Here is a 22,585-nt window from a genome sequence, read left to right as displayed (position 1 = left end):
TGCAAAATGTCGGCACTAGTACAGTGCATATCCACCATTTGCAACAATGCAGGCTGCTATTTTCCCATGGAGACGGTCGTAGAGATGCTGGATGTAGTCCTGTGGAACGGCTTGCCATGCCATTTCCACCTGGCGCCTCAGTTGGACCAGCGTTCGTGCTGGACGTGCAGACCGCGTGAGACGACGATTCATCCAGTCCCAAACATGCTCAATAGGGGACAGATCCGGAGATCTTGCTGGCCAGGGTAGTTGACTTACACCTTCTAGAGGACGTTGGGTGGCACGGGATACATGCGGACGTGCATTGTCCTGTTGGAACAGCAAGTTCCCTTGCCGATCTAGGAATGGTAGAACGATGGGTTCGATGACGGTTTGGATGTACCGTGCACTATTCAGTGCCCCCTCGACGATCACCAGAGGTGTACGGCCAGTGTAGGAGATCGCTCCCCACACCATGATGCCGGGTGTTGGCCCTGTGTGCCTCGGTCGTATGCAGTCCTGATTGTGGCGCTCACCTGCACGGCGCCAAACACGCATACGACCATCATTGGCACCAAGGCAGAAGCGACTCTCATCGCTGAAGACGACACGTCTCCATTCGTCCCTCGATTCACGCCTGTCGCGACACCACTGGAGGCGGGCTGCACGATGTTGGGGCGTGAGCGGAAGACGGCCTAACGGTGTGCGGGACCGTAGCCCAGCTTCATGGAGACGGTTGCGAATGGTCCTCGCCGATACCCCAGGAGCAACAGTGTCCCTAATTTGCTAGGAAGTGGCGGTGCGGTCCCCTACGGCACTGCGTAGGATCCTACGGTCTTGGCGTGCATCCGTGCGTCGCTGCAGTCCGGTCCCAGGTCGACGGGCACGTGCACCTTCCGCCGACCACTGGCGACAACATCGATGTACTGTGGAGACCTCACGCCCCACTTGTTGAGCAATTCGGCGGTACGTCCTCCCGGCTTCCCGCATGCCCACTATACGCCCTCACTCAAAGTCCGTCAACTGCACATACGGTTCACGTCCAGGCTGTCGCGGCATGCTACCAGTGTTAAAGACTGCGATGGAGCTCCGTATGCCACGGCAAACTGGCTGACACTGACGGCGGCGGTGCACAAATGCTGCGCAGCTAGCGCCATTCGGCGGCCAACACCCCGGTTCGTGGTGTGTCCACTGTGCCGTGCGTGTGATCATTGCTTGTACAGCCCTCTCGCAGTGTCCGGAGCAAGTATGGTGGGTCTGGCACACCGGTGTCAATGTGTTCCTTTTTCCATTTCCAGGAGTGTATGTCCTATGGTTTTCTCTTGTAAACCTCCTCCTTATACCACCCAAGAGAAAAGACTCGCAAGACCTTAAATCAGGGCTGTGGTGAGGCTCTCATGTGCACCTCATCTGCCAATCCAACAACCTGGGAAATGAACATGCAACCCTTCATTCAGACATAATTTGCAAAATGTGCAGGTGCTCCGTCCTGCATGAAGTGAAACTGTGGGTTGTTGCAGTGTGATATTACTAGTCATATACGATATTGCAGCATTTCTAGGTATCTTTTACCATTCATTATGTTCTGCAGAGGGAAAGGACCAACAACTTTGCATGACATGATACTACACCATACTGTCACCTTCAGACACCCATGTGCTTTTTCAACACATTTGTGTGGATTTTCGGCTGGCAAATAACGGTAGTTATGCCTGGTTAAAAATCCTCCAATGCGGAAAATTGCGTCATCAGTCCACAGAATGTAATCGGAAAGTTCGGGCCAGTCATCATTCCAACGCAAGAAAATTTCTCCAAACCCATTCTTCTGTTACAGTCATCAGGAAACAATTCTGCACATAGTGTGACTCCCACGGCGTAGAAATAAGATCTTTCATAACAATCGCTGCAACTACTTAATGTGAAAGACCACTTCCACAAGATCCTAGACGCAGTGATTTCTTAGGGCTCCTTGTGAACATTTCATGAACTCTGTCAACGTCCTCTGTGTCCTCGAAGTCCTTTCGGATCTTCTTGTACTGACCAGCCTATGTGTGGAGACTGCTTGGATTTGTTTTGGTTAAGAGTACACATTTAAATATACTGAATGATGGCGGAGTAAGTATTTCTAATTTCTTGAAAAGTTGTCTGCAATGGGATTCTGTAGTACTGTTGGTAATTATTCGAACAGTCCATTTTGTAAGATAAAAATCTCGTTGCAATTAGATTTTGAACTGGCCCAGAATGCTATTCCATATGAGGCAACGGAATACACTCCTGGAAATGGAAAAAAGAACACATTGACACCGGTGTGTCAGACCCACCATACTTGCTCCGGACACTGCGAGAGGGCTGTACAAGCAATGATCACACGCACGGCACAGCGGACACACCACGAACCGCGGTGTTGGCCGTCGAATGGCGCTAGCTGCGCAGCATTTGTGCACCGCCGCCGTCAGTGTCAGTCAGTCTGCCGTGGCATACGGAGCTCCATCGCAGTCTTTAACACTGGTAGCATGCCGCGACAGCCTGGACGTGAACCGTATGTGCAGTTGACGGACTTTGAGCGAGGGCGTATAGTGGGCATGCGGGGAGGACGTACCGCCGAATTGCTCAACAAGTGGGGCGTGAGGTCTCCACAGTACATCGATGTTGTCGCCAGTGGTCGGCGGAAGGTGCACGTGCCCGTCGACCTGGGACCGGACTGCAGCGACGCACGGATGCACGCCAAGACCGTAGGATCCTACGCAGTGCCGTAGGGGACCGCACCGCCACTTCCTAGCAAATTAGGGACACTGTTGCTCCTGGGGTATCGGCGAGGACCATTCGCAACCGTCTCCATGAAGCTGGGCTACGGTCCCGCACACCGTTAGGCCGTCTTCCGCTCACGCCCCAACATCGTGCAGCCCGCCTCCAGTGGTGTCGCGACAGGCGTGAATCGAGGGACGAATGGAGACGTGTCGTCTTCAGCGATGAGAGTCGCTTCTGCCTTGGTGCCAATGATGGTCGTATGCGTGTTTGGCGCCGTGCAGGTGAGCGCCACAATCAGGACTGCATACGACTGCGGCACACAGGGCCAACACCCGGCATCATGGTGTGGGGAGCGATCTCCTACACTGGCCGTACACCTCTGGTGATCGTCGAGGGGACACTGAATAGTGCACGGTACATCCAAACCGTCATCGAACCCATCGTTCTACCATTCCTAGACCGGCAAGGGAACTTGCTGTTCCAACAGGACAATGCACGTCCGCATGTATCCCGTGCCACCCAACGTGCTCTAGAAGGTGTAAGTCAACTACCCTGGCCAGCAAGATCTCCGGATCTGTCCCCTATTGAGCATGTTTGGGACTGGATGAATCGTCGTCTCACGCGGTCTGCACGTCCAGCACGAACGCTGGTCCAACTGAGGCGCCAGGTGGAAATGGCATGGCAAGCCGTTCCACAGGACTACATCCAGCATCTCTACGACCGTCTCCATGGGAGAATAGCAGCCTGCATTGCTGCGAAAGGTGGATATGCACTGTACTAGTGCCGACATTGTGCATGCTCTGTTGCCTGTGTCTATGTGCCTGTGGTCCTGTCAGTGTGATCATGTGATGTATCTGACCCCAGGAATGTGTCAATAAAGTTTCCCCTTCCTGGGACAATGAATTCACGGTGTTCTTATTTCAATTTCCAGAAGTGTAAAAGTGTAAACATTTGTGATAATCTCAATGCAAAGCAGACCGAGTTGCTCCTATGCATAAGGAATCTTATATGATGTTTCCAATTCATAGCTTTATTTATGCGCATTCCTAACAGTTTTGCAAACTACTCTGTCTCCGTCAATCAGTCATCCAGTCCTAAATTAATGTCTTCATCCTGAATCATTTCACCAAACTGTATGAGCATTGTTTTCTTTGCATTCAGTGTAAGTTAATTTGCACTGAACCAAGTCTCAGTAATTTTATAAGTTTCTGACTGCTGAACTTTTTAAAATGTACTTTTATTTTAACTAAAAAAAACAGACTTGGGACTTTTTGCAACTAGTCTTTTTCCTTATTCTGATACGAAGAGCCCGCTCCCCGAGTTTAAGTTTTTCTGGTGCACCGTTCGTACAGTTACGCCAGCGACTAATCATATACAATTGGCAAGTCGCAAGTGAGGGGTGAGAAATTATCATTTTCTCTAACATCTGGGAGTGTGCCCATTGCAGAGCATCATGTCGTGTCGTCATTTTTATTCACTTAGTAAAAAGTTTCATCTTGTTTATTTTGGCATATATAAAGCCTCTTCACGAAACCCCGTACAGTTTTCGTACAAGAAACTTTCCTTACAGATCAGTTTCTGTTTCTTGAAGTACACCCCCTTCGTAAACGTGCCTTTCTCGCTCAGAAGAGAAGCATACACCAGATGCGTTACCGATTCTTATCGTTCGCCCGACTGTAATATATACAGGATTGAGTCATGAGAAAGGTACATGCTTTGAGGGGTGATAGTATTAGTAATTCTGAAAAAAAGCGTCATATGATGCTCTGTTCTTTACAGTTTCCGAGGAAACTACTAACATATCGTGTGATTCGGACCTTCCGTCGGGTAGACCGTCGGGTGCAAGTCTTTCGATTTGACGCCACTTCGGCGACTTGCTCGTCGTTGGGGATGAAATGATGATGATTAGGACAACACAACACCCAGTCCCTAAGCGGAGAAAACCTCCGACACAGCCTGGAAACGAACACGGGCCCTTAGGATTGACCACTCAGCTAGAGGGGTGGGGGGGGCGGACGAGAAAAGTACTGAAAACAATGGGAAACAGGACTAATACAGGTGACAACAAGTGAAACATTGTGATCTAACGTTTTGTTTAATTGTGTACATTTCCTCACTGTTTTGACTGTACATGTAACAACACTGTAGTATACTGGTGCAACCACTGTAGTACTGAGACGTGTGGTAAATAATATGTACAGCTGCGCGGGGTTGCCGCCTGGTCTCAGGCGTCTTGCCACGGTTCGTGCTGCTCCCCCCGTCGGAGGTTCGAGTCCTCCCTCGGGCATGAGAGTGTTTATGTTGTCCTTAGCGTAAGTTAGTTTAAGTTAGGTTAAGTAGTGTGTAAACCTAGGGATCGATGACCTCAGCAGTTCGGTCCCATAGGACCTTGCCACAAATTTCCAACGTCTACAGCTGCAGGGCACGTCGCCCCACCATGCACATGGGAAGTGCGCATTGAAATGGTCAGACTCTGGTTGTCGCTTTGGTTGTGTCCGCGTGTGAGTGCTGGTGAATTAGGACAGTTGACTGACGTCTGACACTCGTGACTTTTAAACATCTGTATGTCGGATACGCTTAAGAAAAGGGCATATGTTCATCTGAATTTCTTTCTTCAGAATAACAAAATACTATCACCCCTCAAAACATATTAAATTCCTCCTGTCTCACTCTCTGTTTAGATGCGAAAAATGCTGGCCTAGTACGGTGCAATTCTAATGTGTTGCTGAGAAATCGATTCAAAGTTTTATAAGGCTGTTTGTTGATCACCAAACGAAAGCACCAGCCGTGTAGCAGCGGTATTAGCACAGCCGGCTACCGAGACTCGACGTTAATTATAATTTTATTTTATTGTTGTATAGTTTATTATTTATTTGTAATCTTCTACCATATGATTATTCTTCCGTCGCTTTTGAATGTCCTGTTAACGAAGAAACGAGCAGAAGGAATAGGTTCCAAAGTGTATGAGTTGTTCGAAGACTTCTTTTTTTGTAACAGAATCTAGTACGTTGCCCTCGACGGCAAGTTTCATCAGACACAAGGGTATGGTCAGAGAAGTGTGATAGGACCGCTATATGTGCACAACAGATCTGACGAACAAAGTGAGCAGCAATCTGCGGTTGTTTGCTGATGATTCTGTGGTGCACGGGAAGGTGACGTTGAGTGTAGGAACGTACAAGATGACTTGTACAAAATTTGTAGTTGGTGTGATGAATGACACCTTGCTGTAAATGTAGAAAAATGTAAGTGAATGTAAATGAACGGAATAGAATCCCGTAAAGTTCGAATACAGCTTTAGTAGTGTACCGCTTTACACAGTCACGTCGACTAAATATCTATGCGTAACTTCGTAAAGCGATATGAAATGGATCTGGCACTTAAAGACGGTAGCAGGGAAGGCGAACGATGGACTTCTCCGTATTGGGAGAACTTCTCGAAAGCGTGGTTCATGTATAAAGGAAATCGCGTATTGACATTAGTGCGAAACCGTTCTTGGAGCACTGCTTTAGTGTTTGGGATCCCCACCAAGCCAGATTAAAGAAACACATCGAAGCAATTCGGAGGCGGGCTGCTAGATTTGTTACCGGTTGGTTTGAACAACATGTGTTCGATGCTTCTGTTCTGGAACTCAAACGGGAATCCCTGGAGGGAAGGCGACGTTCTTTTCGCGGAACACTATTGAGAAAATTTAGGGAACATCCATTTGAAGCTGACTGCACAACGATTCTGCTGCCGGTGACATACATTTCGCGTTAAGGATCACAAAGATAATATAGAGAAGTTAGGGCTCCTACGGAGGCATGGTCGTTTCTACCTCGCTCTGTTTACGGGTGAAACGGGCAAGGAAATGGCTAGTAATGGTACGGGATACCCTCCGCTGCACACCGTACGGTATCTTGCGGAGTGTATATGTAGATATTGATGTTGGTATGGGAGTGTTGTACAAATATTGATATAATTAGGAATTTTTAGACAGAATACTGAGGGCATAAGATCGGCGTGACTGTTGAGTAAGAAATTATCGAACAAGTCTCATTTTAACAAAATAGAGAACAGGATGAAATAAAATGATACAATCATTTGATAATGCTGTACGATAACAGCTGGTTCCGAATGACAAGGAATAGCTGTAGGTCTATTATTTCATTAAATTTTGTATTTATACTTACAAAAGAAAGCCAAGAATAGATCGTTGCACTCAAGCGGAGCTTACAATCGTCTTGAAGGCAAGGAAAAAAAAACCACACACACAATAATGATTAGTCCTTACGGTATTGTTGCCCGCATCTCGTGGCCGTGCGGTAGCGTTCTCGCTTCCCACGCCCGGGTTCCCGGGTTCGATTCCCGGCGGGGTCAGGGATTTTCTCTGCCTCGTGATGGCTGGGCGTCGTGTGATGTCCTTAGGTTAGTTAGGTTTAAGTAGTTCTAAGTTCTAGGGGACTGATGACCATAGATGTTTAGTCCCATAGTGCTCAGAGCCATTTGAACCATTTTTTAATGGTATTGTTGGCCTTGAAACACTGTTTAAAGATAAAGAGTCGGGAATTTCACTGATCGAGATTAATGTTTGCATGTCGCAGGTTGTCTGACATTTCATTGCGATCATTCGAGTATAAAGTCATAAGAACAGGTATAAAAATCGGTCTCACAAATAAACATTTGAAAATTGACACTCAAAATTTCACATTATACTTGGCTTCCTACACCAGGATTATAACAGACAGAAACAATGTAAACAGTTATGCGGGAAGGACTCATTATAACATGTTCAGCCTTTCTTCAATAAGATAATTTTTTCTGGGGTGGGGGGTGCGAGGGGGGATGGGGGTGGGAGAAGGGGGCGAGGTTTGCTACCCACCCTCTCGCTCCCCCCTTGTTGCGCCACCTACGAGTACGGCGATACAAGTGTTTGGTGGAAAATTAGGTGAAAAACCGATCGAGTACGAGGTCTCGCGCTCTGAGCGTGTAAACTTAATGGTGTTCATAGATAGTTCATCGATGGGTTTTGATGAGTGAGATTTCTAATATAAAAGACTCTGAGCACTATGGGACTTAACTGCTGAGGTCATCAGTCCCCTAGAACTTAGAACTACTTAAACCTTACTAACCTAAGGACATCACACACATCCATGCCAGAGGCAGGATTCGAACCTGCGACCGTAGCGGTCGCGCTGTTCCAGACTGTAGTGCCTAGAACCGCTCTACCACTCCGGCCGGCTCTAATATCAAAATATGTGACATAAATGGACGTATCTTTTCATTGCACCAAGGGACCATAGAGCTTAGTATTTCACTTACATTTCAACTTTTCCTGGGAAAGAAGACGGATAGACTGGCAACAAAGTGATCCTACTAGGTTGGTGCATAAATTCGTAGCGTCTTTGTTTTTTATATTGGTATTCCGGTTGAATGGGTTTGTTTATTGATTGTCATTTTTTGTTTGTAGTTCATTGTTGCTATTTGAGTTTACATGTTGTTATTTTGTTATTTGGAGATAGTGAATGGAGCTGTGGACGCTAGGAAAGGAGTGCCAAGTGGAAAAATCGGAATATTCCCGACACATTCTTCTGTTTGAGTTCAGTAGAAGGATGACAGCAGGGGAGCCAGTCAGAAACATTTGCGTTATGCATGAGGTTAAACCATGGGACAGAAAATGGCAAAAAATGGTTTTCTCGTTTTAAGGAGGATCGTTTTGACATTAGTGATTCTCTAGGTTCAGGAAGACCTTTGGAGTTTGATGAAGATCGCTTAGCACATTAATCCACAATGATCCAGGTCATTGTACTCGAGAACTGTAAATGCGATGAACTGATCTTTCCATCATTGTGTGACTTCGCATGTAATGGGGGAGGTCCAAAAATCGGGTGTATGGGTACTGCATGCTCTAAGCCAAAATCACAAAAATCAGCAGGTGGCAGTATGTGCATCTCTGCTTGCTCGTCATCAATTGGCTCATGAACACCACCGACCATTCCTGTCTTGTATCGTTACTGGTGATGACAAATGGTGTTATTATGCTGGAAAAGAAAGTGATGATTAAGTCCAAAAAAAGAAGCAACTCCCCATACAAAGACCTGGGTGCATCCATGGTAGATAATGTTAATGCATCTGGCGGAACAGCGATGGTGTGCTGTACTATGAATTGCTTCGCCGAGGTGCAACCGTTACTGCTGACAACTAATGAGACGGCATGCTGACACAATCCAAGAACAAAGGTCAGGAATACTGCGTGAAGTGATGCTACTCAACGATAACGTCCGCTTGCGTTCTGCCACACCAGTGGTTCCCTAGCTGGGGGTAATTACCTCATGAGAAGTGAAATGAGATATTCTGAGGGGTAAAAAACAAAGGGGTTCAATTGTGTTTCGGCCATGCAACTTCATTATTTTTGGAAGATATTTGCTATTATTACTTTTTCGTAAGGCTGTAATGCGGGTTACGTAAGTTCCCAGCAAGTACATTTTTTCCAGTGGGTTGTTTCATTAACGTGCGACAGAGTGTGGTGGAGGTTACAATTTGCGAAACAATTGTATGAATATCTTACTCACATTCGCTTTGTGCTATACATCTATGACAGTAAAACTGAGACATAATCGCTGAGGTGACGAGTCGTGTGAGAGCGATATGCTCATATACAGATGACGGTAGTATGCTGTACACAGGATATAAAAAACAATGTATTTGCATTGGCGGACCCGTCATTTGTACCCAAGTGATTCAAGTGAAAAGGTTTCCGACGTTATTATGGTCGGACAACAGGAATTAACAGACTTTGAACGCGGGGCGTTCCATTTCTGCAAGTGTTAGAGAATTCAATATTCCGAGATCTACAGTGTGAAGAGTGTGCCGAGAATAGTAGATTTCAGGTATTACCTTTCACCACGGACAAAATAGTGGCCGACGGCTTTCACTTAACGACCGATATAGCGGCGTTTGCGTAGAATTGCTAGAATTGTCAGTGCTAACAGACAAGCAACACTGCATGAAATATCCGCAGAAATCAATGTGGAACGTACGGCGTGCGTATCCGTTAGGACAGTGCGGCGAACTTTGTTGTTAATGGGCTACGGCAGCAGATGACTGATGCGATAGCCTTTGCTAACAGCACTACATTGCCTGTAGCACCTCTTCTGGGCTCGTCGATTGGACCCTAGACGCCTGGAAAACCGTGGCCAGATCAGATGAGTCCAGATTTTAGTTGGTAAGAGCTGATTATAGGGTTCGAGTATGGCGCAGACCCCCGAAGCCATGGACCCAAGTTGTCAACAAGGCACTGCGCAAGTTGGTGGTGGCTCCATAATCGGTGTGGGCTGTGTTTACGTGGTATGGACTGGGTAATCAGGTCAAGCTGAATTGACCATTGACTGGAAATGGTTATGTTCGGCTACTTGAGGCCATTTTCAACCATGCGTGGACTTCCCATTCACAAACAATAATGAAATTTTTATGGATGACAATGCGCCTTGTCACTGGGCCACAGTTGTCGTGTCTGATTTGAAGAACATTCTGGACAATTCGAGCGAATGATTTGGCCACCCAGATCGTCCGACATGAATCCCATTGAACACTTACGGGGCATAATTGAGATGTCAGTTCCTGCACAAAATGCTCCAGTGGCAACACTTTTCTGAATTGTGGGCGGCTATAGAGGCAGCTTCCCTCAGTATTTTTGCAGAGGACTTCCATCGACTTGTTGAGTTAATGTCACATCGAGTTGTTGCACTACATCGGTCAAAAGGAGATCCGACCCTTTATTAGGAGGTATCTCACGACTTTTGTCACCTCAGCGTTTGTCACATATGCTTAAATATCCCTTGAAAATGCTTTATCCGATCTGTGCTTTGTGACTCTAGCATAGCAGAACTAGTCTGTTTATTCATTTAACGACAACAAAGAAAATGACAGAACGACACAACGGTAACTGTGTAATGGCTACAAGACTACTGTACACCCTAATCTATGTTATTATTATTATTATTATTATTACTGGCAGTGTTCAGGCACAAAGCATTGACAGCCTGAAGTCTTCCAATATATGTCAATTCAGAAGTAAGTAATCCAGTAATCAATTAAGTTACAGACAGTAAATGTAGAGTGCGCAATTTAACTTGGTTCATTTTAAGTGGGACTGTAGGATGTGAGTGAAGAAAATATGGCTAGGAAGAGGAATGGTGGAGAGGAAACATGTTTTATAACAACTGTCAACCCTCAGTGTAAATAACTAGCTTTCTGCCCTAAGAAAGAGTTACAAGCAGTATTCACGATCCTCCGAGAACTTTTTCATGAGACCATAATAAAAAGGTTGTAGGAATAAGCATACCAAAGTGCCATTGACTAATTAGTTGGTGATTTAATAAAACACCTACAAAAACCAAATGTAAGTCGGCTGTTAGGTTTTTATGTTGGTAACGCCACGTAGCGCTCTGTGTGAAAGTCACTGACTGCTGTGTGCTGTCTGTGGCTGGTTTGCATTGTTGGAATATTTGCTATTATAGTGTTGGGGAGTTGGATTCGAAGAGCGTGTAGCGTTGCGTAGTTGGAGGGAGCCGCCAGCAGTGGTGGATTTGGGGAGAGAGATGGCAGAATTTTGAGAGCGGATGATCTGGACGTGTGTCCACCAGAAAGACTAAATTTGTAATATTGGATATCATGAATTGATATATATGGAAGTGATTCATGAAAGGTATAGGTTATTGTTAGTCAGGGCCATTGTTTTGTAGGGATTATTGAAAGTCAGATTGCGTTGCGCTAAAAATACTGTGTGTCAGTTTTGTGTTGGTCAGAATAAGTAAAGAGATAAATGTCTGTGTACGTCCAGTTCTGCTCAGCTATTTGAAAATCAAATAACGTAAGGTGTTTTCCAGCACTGTCATTTATAAAATTCTTCTAAGTGGTTGTTTCACAAGCAACATTTATCTTTCATCGTAGAAATAAAAGTATGTAAAGTATAATGTTGATGATGCATGATGGTGGGCGGAAAGAGGAATTGGTGGTGGGAGGGGGGGGGGGGGGAGGGGGGGAGCGGTACTAGCTAATATGTGATTGCATTCAATGGTAACAGCCGCATAAAAGTTGGGAACCACTGTGCTAGACTGACAAAGAACACTATACAGGAGTTGAGTTGGAAATTCATTCTGCACTCGCCTTATTCACCTGATCTTGCGCCCTCATATGTTCACCCTTTCCGCCCCCTATAGACCAACTTGTGGGAAAACAATAGAAACTTAAGCACCAATGTAATATAGGGATATCGTTTTTATGGACTGAGATACGGTTTCCTAATGACGAGACTCCACCGCGGTAAGAATATAATTATGATATTCCTGCTCAGCTGGTTGCGCTAACGGCGCTACTCAACAAGTAGTGCTCCCGTGCAATAGTTAACGGGCTCGTAAAACTTCGAACGATTTTTAGGGAACGCTTGGAAACCGCATCTTACTAAAAATGCATTTGTTACGTTGTACGCACTACATTTGTGGGATAGATGAGCTAAACAGTTGACTCGTCGGGTGTATGCTTCCCTTGACGGACCTCTTCCTGTGAGGACGCGTACGAACGCGCCTTCTTCTCGAGACGCTGACGAATGTCTGGCGGCCTCTTTGCCCTTAGGCAGCCGTTCCGTGAATCTGCAGCCCCAGACCACGGCCGGGCCAGCTGCATCGGCCTTCCAAATACGACGGCGCGTCCCATTACAATACAATGCGTCCCGGCGTGGCCGCTCTTTACGGTAGCGGATTTTAATTAAGAACACCCTCCTGCATGCCTCATCTTGTTTTCTTAGGATTCCTCTCGATGGACGTGGCTGACGCATCTGCGACGTATGGGGAGACATCACCGTACGTCGAAGCCACTTAGTCCCTCCGGCCTTTCGTATGTCAGGCATGAAGCCTTGTCGTTGTCTTTTATGGGAAAGAGGTAGCCAGACGCCTCGTCTTCTGTTTTCATATCGGTCGTTGGCGATGTAATGTAAGTCCAAGAAGATTATGAATCGAATTTTCTCCGGCAAATAACAGTGGAACTATATATAGTTTGAGTACTTTCACACTGTGCACCATGTTATAAATTGGAGAAATGTTGACGTGAAGAGTCAGCTTTCAGGAAGTCGACAAAGGATTTTCATACTACCACTGTCATTTAGTTAATCAAATATCAGTATCTCCTGTCTGTTTCACGCCTATGTATTAAAAGAACATGCAATTATACACTATCTGACCAAAAGTATCACGACCGTTACTAGTGAACATTACTTTAGTATGCCTTTTAGACGGCTTGAACTGTGCTGCGGATACTTTCAGTGATATGTCTGAATGTCGATGGAAGAATGGCAGCTTATTCTTCCTGGAGATTAAGATTTGAAACAGGAGAAGGTAGTGCCTGAGACGCAAGAATCTGGAGCGAGGTAGAAATTCTAATTAATCCCCGAGGTGCTACGATGGGTTCAGGATGGGAATCTGGGCAGACCAGGTCAATTCAGGAATGATATTGTCCAGAAACCGTTACCTCATAAATGTTGATTTATCACAGGGTGCAAATCGTGCTGTCCATCAGAGACAACTGTGTCGTCAGGAGTGCCCCAGGGAAGTGTGATAGGACCGCTATTATTTTTTATATACATAATTGATCTGGCGGTCAGCGTGGGCAGCAATCTGCTGTTATTTGCTGATGATGCTGTGGTGTACGGGAAAGTGTCGAAGTTGAGTGACTGAAGGAGGATACAAGATGGCTTAGACAAAATTTCTAGGTGGTGTCACGAATGACAGTAGCGCAATATATATATATATATATAAATAGTGTAACGCTGATGGGTAGGAAAAACAAACCCATTCTTTTTTTTGGAAATTTGTGGTAAGATCTTATGGAACCAAACTGCTGAGGTCATCGGTCCCTAAGCTTACACACTACTGAATCTAACTTAAACTAACTTACCTTAAGGACAACACACACACCCAAGCGCGAAGGAGGACTCGAACCTCCGACGGGGGGAGGCACGCTTACAGTGCAAGGCGCCCCAAACCACGCGGCTACCCCGCGCGGCATACAAACACATAATGCTCGGATAAAGCATTAGGAGTGTCCTTCTTGACACAGTCGTTTAAATATCTGGGCGTAATGTTGCAAAGCGGTATGAAATGGAACGGGCATGGGAGTATTGTGGTAGGGAGACAAATGGTCTACTCCAATTTATTGGGAGAATTTTAGAAAAATGTGGCTCATCTGTAAAGGAGATCGCATTTAGGACTCTGGGGGTATGCAACCTATTCTTGAGTACTGCTCGAGTGTCTGCAGCTCGTGGTTGTGCGGTAGTGTTCTCGCTTTCGACGCCCGGGTTCCCGGGTTCGATTCCCGGCGGGGTCAGGGATTTTCTCTGCCTCGTGATGACTGGGTGTTGTGTGATGTCCTTAGGTTAGTTAGGTTTAAGTAGTTCTAAGTTCTAGGGGACTGATGACCATATATGTTAAGTCCCATAGTGCTCAGAGCCATTTGAACCATTTTTTCTTTTTTTTTTTTTGAACTGCTCGAGTGTTTGGGATCTGCACCAAGTCGAATTAAAGGAAGACATCGAAGCTATTCGGAGGCAGGCTGCTAGATTTTTTACCAGTAGATTTGAACGATAAGCAAATATTGCGGAGGTGTTTCGCGAACTAAAATGAGAGTCCGTGGAGAAAAGGCGACGTTCTTTTGGAAATTCACTATAGAGAAAGTTTAGATAATGGGCATTTGAAGCTGATTACAGAAAGATTTTGCTGCCGCCAAGTCGCGCGGAGTGGCCGCGCGGTTTGAGGAGCCATGTCAAGGATTGCGTGGCGCTCCCCCCCCCCCCCCCCCTCCCCCCACCAGGTCGTTCGAGTCCTACCTCGGACATGGTTGTGTGTGTTGTTCTTAGCATAAGTTAGTTTAAGTAGTGTGTAAGCCTAGGGACCGATGACCTCAGCAATTTCATCCCTTAGGCATTTACACAAACACAGCCGCCAACACACATTTTGCGTAAGAACCTCGAAGATAAGGCACGAGAAATTAGGACTTCCGGAGGCATTTAGACAGGAAAGCAAATGACTAGTAGTGCTACTCGTAGATGATACAAATCATCCTCGTCTACGAACCATTACTCTACCGTACACAGTGTGCAGTGCTCTAAAATGCGTTTTTATCTTTCCGCATTTAGAGTTCTCTTAATCAAAATGAAGGGACCACATTCTAACCATGAAAAACGCCACCATACCGTAAGACCACCTCCTCCATCCTTCGCTATCGGCACTACACACTACACGTGGCAGGTAATGTTGTCCAGGCGCGCCATATCCAAACCCATCCAATGGATTGCCATTCGTCATTCCAAATCGCTCGTTTAAAGTCATACACTATATGATCAAAAGTATCTGGACACCTGGCAGAAAATGACTTACAAGTTCGTGGCGCCCTCCATCGGTAATTTTGGAATTCAGTATGGTGTTGGCCCAACCTTAGCCTTGATGACAGTTTCCACTCTCGCAGGCATACGTTAAATCAGGTGCTGGAACATTTCTTGGGGAATGGCAGGCCATTCTTCAAATATTCAAATGTGTGTGAAATCTTATGGGACTACTAAGATCATCAGTCCATAAAGTTACACACTACTTAACCTTAATTATCCTAAGGACAAACACACACACACACCCATGCCCGAGGGAGGACTCGAACCTCCGCCGGGACCAGCCACACAGTCCATGACTACAGCGCCTTAGACCGCGCGGCGCTCATTCTTCACGGAGTTCTCCACTGAGGAGAGGTACCCATGTCGATCGATGAGGACTGGCACGAGGTCGGCTTCCCAAAACACCCCAAAAGTATTCTATAGGATTCAGGTTAGGACTCTGTGCAGGCCAGTCCATTACAGGGATGTTATTGTCGTGTAACCACTCTGCCATAGGCCGTGTATTGTTAACAGATGCTCGATCGTGTTGAAAGATGCAATCGTCATCCCCGAATTGCTCTTCAACAGTGGGAAGCAAGAAGGTGCTTAAAACATCAGTGTAGTCCTATGCTGTGATAGTGCCACGCAAAACAACAAAGGGTACAATCCCCAAGAAAAACACGACCACACCATAACACCAGCGCCTCCGAATTTTACTGTTGGCACTACCCACAGATGACCGGGCATTCGCCATGCCCAGACCCTGCCATCGGATCGCCACATTGTGTACCGTGATTCGTCAGTCCACACAGCGTTTTCCCACTGTTCAATCGTCCTATGTTTACGCTCCTTACACCAAGCGAGGCGTCGTTTGGCATTTACCGGCGGATGTGTGACGTATGAGAAGGCTCAGCAGCCTCCCGACTTGCAGTGGATCCTGATACAGTTTGGAATTCCTGCGTGATGTTCTGGATAGATGTCTGCCTAGTACACGTTACGATCCTTTTCAACTATCAGCGGTCTCTGTCAGTCAACAGACGAGGTCGGCCTGTACGCTTTTGTGCTGCACGTGTCCCTTCACATTTTCACGCGATAACAATATGAAACAGAGGACCTAGGGATGTTTAGGAGTGTGGAAATCTCGTGTACAGGCGTATGACACAAGTGATTCCCAGTCACGTGACCACGTTCGAAGTCCGTGAGTCCCGCGGAACGCCCCATTGCGCTCTCTCACGATGCCTAATGACTACTGAGATCGCTGATATGGAGTACCTGGCAGTAGGTTGCAGCACCATGCACCTAATATGAAAACGTATGTTTTTGGCGGTGTATGGATACTTTTGATCACGTAGTGTAAATTGTCCAGTGGCGTCGCTCTTTACACAAAATCAAGCGTCGCTTGGCTTCAGGTACATAAATATGTGACTTATGAGGAGCTGCTCGATCAGGACTGGAGGTGACACTTTGGAAATCAGGAGTGATTCTTTCCGTTGATGTCATGCGACCTTTGACAACCACGTTTCGCAATGTCGACGATACCTGTCGGTTGGTACACGATAGTCTGGCCTTGGTGTAGCCGTGATTGTTGCTTCGCGTTTCCACTACATAATCACTGAAATCTGGTTTCGCAGGATAGAGCGGATCAGGTTGTGGCCAAGATCAGTTACTCTTAGTTACACAAGAACACAGAACTTTATTCCTTGAAAACACACTGCACAGTTTTCTCTTTAAAACAACAAGGATCAATTCCCGGCTGAGGGCACAAGTAACTTTTCAATAATATGGTTTAAATAATTCCTTTTGCAACACGAGGATTTAGAGAAATGGCTAAGGCCTTACTTAAGTAAAATTAAAATATCCTTAAATAATTCCTTTTAAAACACGAGAATTTAGCTAAATGGCTGAAGGCCTTACTTAAGTAAAATTAAAATATCTTCCCGGCGGAAGACCCGTATAATATTTCAGATCTACAAAGAAAATTCCTTAAGAGGCAGGCATTTACCAATTTCGGCTACAAGCCATATTAAGCAAAATTTGTATTAATTCCTCAGCTGAAAGCCCAATAATATTTCAACATAAGAAAGGCAACCTTCAAAGATAAGCATTTATACAACACAACAGAAAACCATCTTAAGAAAACTTGAAATGTCTTAACGACTGAAGGCACAAACAATTATTGAAAATAATTAAAGACAAACCTTAAGATAAACATGTACACAGTACGGCTGAAGGCCATTTTAAGAATTCAAGATAATTAAAGGTAAACCTGACAGACAGGAATTTATACATTACGGCTGAAAGCCACAGATTTTAAAACAAAGGTAGCTGAAAGCTTATATACAGAGCAATCAAGAATTTTAAATAAAACACGGCTGAAGGCCTAATCTTAAAATACTTCACAGAAGGTTCGGCTGAAGGCCATATATTGAACATAGAACAGACAAAATTAATCCACGGCTGAAGGCCTGGCACAGTGCTTGCGACAAAAGAAAACCACAATCACAAACAGCAGAACAGTGGTGCTCAGAAGTGTTCCAAGGGTCGGTCTGGGGGGGAAACTCTAACAACAGTTTAGGTGAGACAGGCAGCCAAGCGTAACACTAAATAATCAGGCGGCAGCACGACCTAGGGACGGCTGAAGAACCATCCAACAACCTAATCATTTCCCATCCACCCAACAAACGGCACGACAACCGAAAATATCAGCAAGGACGAAGATCGCAACAGCACTACGTCTTAATAATTGGCATCTAAATACAGTCAAGCACACTCTCTCGCAAGCGACTGACTGGCTACTCCAGTACGCAGACAGCATTCATCTGCTCAGCGGAAATCACAGAAGCTACACACGTTCCACGTAAAACACTTGCACCAAAATGGTTCAAAAGGGTCTGAGCACTATGGGACTTAACATCTGAGGTCATCAGTCCCCTAGAACTACTTAAACCTAACTAACCTAAGGACATCACACACATCCATGCCCGAGGCAGGATTCGAACCTGCAACCGTAGCAGCAGCGCAGTTCCAGACTGAAGCGCCTAGAACTGTTCGACCACAACGGCCGGCTATTTGCACCAAGAACTCCGACAATCCTAGAAGCAATCACCGTGGAATAATAAAGAGTAAATGACAAGTTGACACACGCAGAATTTCCATAAGCGGTCAGCGACCAAATACACGTCGTCCGATGAGACGACCGATCGAACGACCAACCAACGTCGTCCCCACTCAAATTATGCGTGTCGGCAACGGTCGGACGAGTCTTGGCTGTCCGGAGCTGACTGCAGCTCCAACCGACTCAACTCGATGTCCGTTCGGAACTCGGAGACACGGCGAGCCGGGCAGACTGGGTCGGATCCGACCTTGCAGAGGGAACACATGCCCATTGGCCAACCTACATCTCTACACAAGGAAGGAACCGACCCAACTCCAGCAAGATGACCAACTGACGAGGCCTAGAAACGGTCAAAAGACCAAATACACGTCGCCCGATGAGACGACCGACCGAACGACGAACGGGCGGTCGTTCCCGCCCCAGTCTCCTTCCTTCGGACAGTACATGTGTGTCCCCAGCGGTCAGGCGAGTACTGGCTATCCGCGCCTCACTGGCGCTCCGTCCCCCACTCAACTCCAGACACACCACGACCCGAAAATACTAGCGGTCGCTGCAGAGATAATACGACACTGTGCTTATCGATAAGCGCTGCTGCTGCCACTCAAGGGCAAGCAAACCAGCAACCCAGTGACGTCAGTAAATCGAATTAAAAGAAAACGAGGCGACAGAAACACAAAAACAAGATGAGCAATAAACGGCATGACCGCGAGCCGCGCACGGCTCAGTAACTACCAGCAGTCGGCTTGGGCAAGTTTAGAAGCGTTGAAATCTAAATCGGTTCTCTGATTAACTGCTGTAGGTAATTTTTGGATAAGGCACATAGAACAATTGAACACGATTGCTTGTCCCTACTACCCTTGCTCATAACTTGAGTCTCCCAGTCTGTAGTTGGTAAACTAACATCTTCACTGAGAACAACAAAATGACTAGGAATTTTACGCGAAATATTCCCTATGTTTCCCTTCAGATGTTCGGCCCTATTATTGCTGACGCAGGGAATCTATAAAAGATAAAAGCCCCCTGTGACCATGTTTGATCCACCTTCAGCATTTATCTTCGCCCACGCTCTTTCACATTCTCCATCTGCTCTAATCTCATTAGGTATTATCGTGTTTTTTATTGCTATGAACACTCCTCCACCACCTGTGTTCAACCTATCTTTGCAATATACATTCCAGTCGAACTTTAGAATTTCACTGCTACTGATTGAAATCGAGAATTACGAAGATCAGGAAAATGACATGGAAGGAATAGACCCCTTAAACCAACATTGTAAGGTGGTCTGTCATTCTGGCTTTTCTGTTACTGATGTACATGTCGGAGAGAGAGGAAGTTACGTTACTGTTAAACAATCTTCGGTCTTGTCGTGGCACAGTCTTTGCCTCTGCTCAGTCTGGTACATTCTTGGTTGAAGTGTGGTAGGTAATAGACGTATTTAGTAGTGCTGTGTGGACTTGTAATTGTATCTGTTGCATGAAGAACGATTGATTGTAAAGGACAGTAAGGATGTATGAGATATATTAGAAAGCAAAGAGAATATATATTTTGAATAATTTCATTATTTATGAAGAAAAGAAGTTTGAGATAAGACTGCAGTGCTGCACAGCTAGGAATGATTATTGTCAGCTAGTTGACTTGCTCAGAGCTGAGAGAAACACTACCTACTTCCCTGAGTCGTGCATTAACATGTTAATCGTTAAGCTGTTTGATATTTTATAAAAATTTTCTGTTAACATTGTACCCTCTTTAAATCATTGTTGACTTTAAGTATAGTATTGTTCAGAGCTATGTTATTTGTGAAGATCACACGAAATTCTACTCTATCTTTTTGGAAACGTCGTAGTGTTGTCTTGGAATATCATTTCATAGGAATAGTTACTCTCCCCACCCCACTGTTTATCATTATGCATTACCATATGCAGAAATCTAGCTTAGCCGCTGCCTGCTTGCTGTTTGCTGTTGTGCTTTTGAGAAACGTGCATCAGTGTTGTCAAGATGCGAGGTAAGTGGAAATTTTGATTAATGCCAAGTAAGTGTTTTACTTCAGTTGTGCATTTGACATAAAAACAAGTTGTACTTTGATCAGTTACAGTACAGTTCAAATTAGGTTCTGATTGGTCAAAGGTTAGCACACGAGTTTAAGTTGGATGACAGTTTGCGTGTACACAGATTTAGCTAAACGTAGATTTTATAGAGAGGGAGGTAAATTTGGGGTAAATTTCATACAAAAACAACCATAGTGGTCAGGTTAGAACATCATTCATCCATGAACAACATTTATTTTCATATACATTTTTAGGGCAATAACAGATCCTCTTTGAAAAACAGTTAATAAAAGTTGATGCGACTTTACAAAGGCGAAGACGTTCAAAATGGAGAAGAAGACAGCCACTTTTAAATAAAGCAACAAATTAAAATAACTGAAAGAGTTCTAGATAGATCACTTCAAAGCATTAGACAGACCCGCGAAAAAGTTAACATCAAAAGATTTCCCATAACTTTTGAACAAGGTAACAATATGTATTAAACATTAAAGGGAAAACTTCTTGTGCAAAGGCAGTTAATCAAAGGCCTCTTGGCCGACAGCAGAATTTAATTTAAAATGCAAGTCAGATAACAGAAGATACTCAGCCTGAGCACAGACAGTCAGGACGTGCGACTGCAAACACCAAGCTGCGCTAGGAAATGCTCGAGAGTCGTGCACACGCCCCACAGTTAAGTCAGGCTCACACGGCGAGAAGCCCCCAGCACGAAACACTCTCCCCGCAGTATAGTAAGTGCTGTTAACAACAAGAAAGATAACTGACTGGTTAAAAAATGGCTCTGAGCACTATGGGACTTAACTTCTGAGGTCATCAGTCCCCTAGAACTTAGAGCTACTCAAACCTAACTAATCTAAGGACATCACACACATCCATGCCCGAGGCAGGATTCGCGCGGCTCCAGACTGTAGCGCATAGAACCGCTCGGCCACCCAAGCCGGCTAACTGACTGGATTGTACTACAAATAAAGTTATGTTTTAACCATAACTGCACCTGTAGAACGTTTCCAATGAGTTTATACGTCCTACGAAATAAGGTTCGCTAACAGAGAACAACAGAAAGCAAGCTGTAATTTCTTCGGGGAAGGAATATAACAAGCAACTCGCTCGGGTCTTACTATTAATTGCAGTTCATAACATACTTGAAAGGGCTAGAAAATTGTGATACCAGCATCCCAAACCAGGACTAAGGAGTGAGACGACTTGGCACATCTTGGACGAGAAGTGCAAGAAAGGCTTCACGAGGTATCCCACCATAAGTCAACATGCTGCTATCGAGGCTTGACAACATACTGTGCAGACTGAGAGAAGATAACTGAGTTCGGCAACCACTGAGTGAAATAGTGCCTCAAGAATATACACTGCGTTGGTGCAAGTGACCACGGAAGTGTGGTCTTTAAGAAGTAACAAAGATTGGTCGAATTACTTGCATTAGTGGAAACGCTGCTGACGTGCTGCCCAACAGCCGAGGAATGCAGCATCCCTGTTGAGTTGACAGGGATGTCCTATTTACGGATCATGATACTAAATGTCACCTACTGCAGACCAGAAGTTGGTGTCCTTTGATATTGGATACCAGAAAACAACCCCTCATCTCTATCAGGTGGCTACTTGCTGTTGTAGCACATGCATCTCAAACCTGCGAATCATGATAGCGTACCTACCCACCCGTGGGACCTACATTTGTTTTCTTGTCCTGTAAACAAGGCATTAGTCTGTGGCATTCCTTTGATTTGAAAATTCCAGACTCACTTCCTGTGTGTGTGAACACATGCTTGAACTGACATGTCCCAACACGCAGCCAGAGCTTCTCATCCTTCCTCAGAATACTGTGTTCTTACTGGCTAATGTTGGGGGGGAAAAGGGAGAACTGTCACAATAGTGATATCAAAAATTGCGGGAAATAATTCATCTGAATTACCCTCTCAAATTAATTGTTTAACAATTTACAGGAGTCAAATAGATCTCTTAAAACACTCACCGCCACCTTCCGATGATTCTTCTCTATAATAAAATATATATTTACAACGTTTGAGAAACACACACACACACAAACATTTTGCAAATCAAGTAATTAAATTTCCGCCACAAATAGAACGTAGCACTGAATATATCTGAGGTCTTGCATGCACCAGCGTTTGAGAACACAAGCACCGTCCTCCACCACAATGTTTCCAATAAAAATATCTGGCGACAACAACATCTCGCCTGCACACACTCGCAATCGCAATGTGCATGCCGTCCGCCGACTGACAGGGAGCCATGTCCACGATGGTCGGGAGCACAATCACTCGCCATACTGAACCTTCT

This window comes from Schistocerca gregaria, chromosome 2 (assembly GCF_023897955.1).
Source record: "Schistocerca gregaria isolate iqSchGreg1 chromosome 2, iqSchGreg1.2, whole genome shotgun sequence".
NCBI lineage: Eukaryota > Metazoa > Arthropoda > Insecta > Orthoptera > Acrididae > Schistocerca > Schistocerca gregaria.
Note: the sequence above shows the minus strand (reverse complement) of the source record.